This window comes from Hakea prostrata, chromosome 3 (genome assembly GCF_041222555.1).
Source record: "Hakea prostrata isolate BN-2017 chromosome 3, UWA_Hpros_2, whole genome shotgun sequence".
In the NCBI taxonomy this organism is placed as follows: Eukaryota; Viridiplantae; Streptophyta; class Magnoliopsida; order Proteales; family Proteaceae; genus Hakea; species Hakea prostrata.
This window is the reverse complement of record NC_142602.1, coordinates 59,077,145-59,081,220: the sequence shown is the minus strand read 5'-3', so window position 1 is coordinate 59,081,220 and position 4,076 is coordinate 59,077,145.

Here is a 4,076-nt window from a genome sequence, read left to right as displayed (position 1 = left end):
TTCTCCACAAGATCTGAAGTCTCTCATCTCTGATCTGCCAATTCAAGGTTAGTAATTCTTTGGTGTTATGATTATTCCTCTTTAATTTTGTTCTTGTTTGAGATTGAGAAGAAGATGCTGCATCCTGGCAACCATCTCTTTCATGATCTCATTCTGTCTTTAGGGTTTATGATCAGCATAGAGATCTCAACCCAAATTCTTGTAAGATCCGTTTGAAACCCTAGTTCTTCTTATGGATCTGATTTCTTAGCCCACCGAATCTAATTTTCATGACGTACTTGTATTTGATTCTGATTACCTTTTTCTTAGATGATATATAAATCATCCCTTATCTTTTCTGTGAGTTCCATAGTATATTTTTATCGAATTCTAGGGTTTTCTCCCAATTGGGGAAACCATGATTTTAAATTGAAGGTAATGTTTTCAATCATTATTAGTGCCCAATCTTTGCTCCTTTAGTGTTAGAATACTATTCTAAAGTTTTCCTCCAAGTTTCGTGAAGTTCCGAACCCTGTAGATTGAGTTTCGGATCAAATTTCCCTTATTGCTTCGTACTGACCCTGTTGGTCGACTGGGTCAATAGGCCAACCAATCGACCAATGAAGTCAGAAGCTCTGTTTTTCGCTCAGTTTGATTCGTTTGCTCTCCAATCTTTTAGGCTTCTTTCCTAATGTTGTATCTATGATTGTTAGGGGTTTAATTGCTAAGTTTGGAACCTCTCTCTTTGATCTTTGGATTATCTTCGACGATAATTAAGGTATAGACAGTTATTTCATAATAACATAGATCACGTATATTTTGGTTTCTAATTTAAGAAACTCTGAGTTTAACTACTGATATTGTATTTTATACTTATGATGTACTACTGTATGTACAGTAGCACTTTACTTATGTTTTCTTTTCCATTATTCAAGCTTATATGAAATGCTTATTACTGCATATTGTTTAATGATTGGATCATGCTTTTACATCCTCTTTTGTATGATGAGGTGTTGATTGTGTATGTCATGACCGATCTGAGAATGTGTTTGATTAAGTATGATTTGGGATTGGGAGGTGTCCTTTTGACACTTCAGTCTTTTGACATCGGAGGGAATAGTATGGGATGTTCTCCGATGATGCCCATTAACACCTTCCCGGATTATTGGATGTCATGCCTAGGGTTGTCTAGCAATGTTTGGCTAGGATGTCCCCGTTATATCAGACCCTAGTCAGAAGGGTATTGAGACCGAACGACCCATGGGAGAAATGGGGATTCTTGGGCGCTCAAGACCGGTGAGTTATATCCGTGAGAGGACGGGAATCACATTGTGGGGGCCATTTATGGGTAGGGTTGCATAAGGATAGACTTGGGCTCATGGGCACTCAAGACCGGTAACCAACCCGTGAGAGGACATGAGAGTTTCCCGTTTACTATATGTGGATGACCTATAGGGTTGATGAGTCCGTAGTCCGAGAGGGAATACGCTGACTCTAGTGTAAAGGATACTGAAAGGATACTGAGAGGGGAGGAATGGACGTATCTGGATCTGAGTTGATGTAACTGAGTAGATGACTTGCATTGGGCTAGGCTTAACCCTGACATGCGCTAGTACTTAGACCAATGGTGATGTGAGAGAGCAGTGACTTAACCCCCAGCCATGGATTGTCCGAGAGGGATGACGGACCCACTACCAACCTGAGCCGAGTGACTAAGACTTACCCAAAGAATTATGGTGCTATGACTTAAAGCATGTCTACCAATAGAGACCAGCATACATAGAGTTTAGATGCATACATACATTATCTGTTTCATATTGCATTGCATCTTGTTATGTTTTGCTGCATGATATTTATGTTGTTATGAGTTAACTTGCCTTGCTGAGTTCATTCGAACTCACTCCTTTTTGTGCAATCTTTTTGGTTAGATTATTGCACAGGTATTGACTACTATGAAAGATAGTACGATGAAGCGCAAGACGATGAAGCATACTACACGCAAAGTATTGGCAACTATGAAGATCACACTGATGATCCCTCGAGCGATCAAGTTGCATACTACGATTAGACGTAGCGTAGAGTTGGAACATCTATGTTGGATTGATGAAGTCCACTATTTTGAAGATGTTCTCAATAGAATAGAAAACTCGTAGTTTAGTTTGACTTTCTTTCCTTACTTTTCTTTAGAAACAGTTGTAATTCTTTTTAGACTTACGTGCTACATTTCCACTGTAACTGTGGAGTGAGTTTCCGCCTCACTCTACTTCTTTTTGATGTGCTTACATCTGGTATCATTTTCCGCACTCTGATTATACTGATATACATTTCCTGATTAGATCTTTTATTTATAATATTACACTTGATTTTATCTGTTCATGATTATGTCATTGCATATGTGGGAGGATGATTTCCTCAATACTCGATCTTCGGGGCTGTGGATCACACACCGGGTATGCCAGTTAGGGTACCGGCTAGGGGGATGTGACAGAGTGGTATTAGAGCCCAAAGTTCAAGGAAATCCTAACCACAGAAAACAATAACAGAACATTCCTAAGTCATAGATCCAGAAGTGACTCATCTACTCTTATAAGTGAATAATAGAACACTTGGATTAGAAACTCAATTAATGAAGCGTAATTGATTATCTAGATAATGTACAATAATAATAGTTTTAACAAATGCCATATAATGCAATAAAAAGGAAAGTGCATAATACACAATAATAAAGAGAAACAAAAAAGAACTTCATTAATTTTAAGAAAGGTTTAAACCAACTACATCTGAAAAAAGCATAAATGAAAATCCTAAGTACAATCGATCTAGGTGATCTCCTCTGATCTCTAAATGCTCTGAAGTCCTTGGCCATCTGGGCAATCTAAGACTATCCGATCCTGCCATGACTCCATGGCACTGTACATCTGCTCTTGTCTGACCTCCATCCTCTCTAGCATGGAAGTCATCGATCTCATCTGAGCACCTAAATCAAAAGTCTTTGGGACTGAGTGTGAAGGGCCTCCAACTCAAAGTGTAGTGATACGGGAATCCTAGGATACTCTGGATCAGCCTGCATCTCTGTGTCCTTCACCGCCTGATCATCAGAATCTAGACCAGCATCACCCTCATCTTCTGGAACCTGAACCCCATCCTCATCCTCATCTGTCTCCTCCTCACCCTCTGGACTTGGAGATCTCACAGTCCAGGTAAGCCTCATCTGCCTGATAGTCCTTGTCCCAATAGTGTAGCCCAATGCTCCAGTGACTACATCTGCTCCTGCTAGATCCACCCCGAAGTGCTGGAAGACTAATGTCAGTAATCTCCCGAAGCAAAGGTTCCTCATACTCGGACGTGCCACCAGGTCTATCATGACATTTTGTATGATCAAGGACAAGTCAATGTGGAATCCCATGTAGATCTGGTAGATAACTACGGCCTCCATCAATGTAACCCTGTGGTGATGTTCGGCCTTCGACATGATGTTTTGGCCCACAATGCGACCGATGATCCGAGCCAAATCCGTCATTTGTCCGCTGTTCCGCGGAAGGTAGCACTCTGAGCTGTCCCAAAACGTATCACAGATCTCATGAAGCTCGTAGGGTAGTAAGTATCGGTCTACCTCTGCCCCTAAAGGTATCCATAGGTATTGATGAGAGTAGTATGGCACCTGAAGGATCTGTGCCAGTGTCCTGGTAGAGAACCGGATCTGTGTGTCCATGACCCTGCTCTCGAGAATGAGTTTGAAAGGACAACCCTGTCCTTTGGCCTCCTCGACAGACGTGAGGTTACTAAAGAACAACCTCAGTAGCTCCGGGTAGACGGGCAAGTCCGCCGTAAAGAGATGAGTCCACCCTAGGGTATCGAATCTCTATCAGATCCTAAACACCCTCAGCTCCCGTAAGTGAAGCAGCCGCCCGTACTCAATGTGGCAATAGCCAAAGTATGCCTCGTACAGGAACTCTACCTGCGGCATATCGAATCTATCAAGCCGTAGTACCTCTGCTCTAGGCTGAGCTGGAACTCGACCTCTGCCTTGCCTAGCACCAACTATCCTACCTCGACTCCACCTCTCTGCATGGTGAATGTCTGTGGAAAAGACAAAA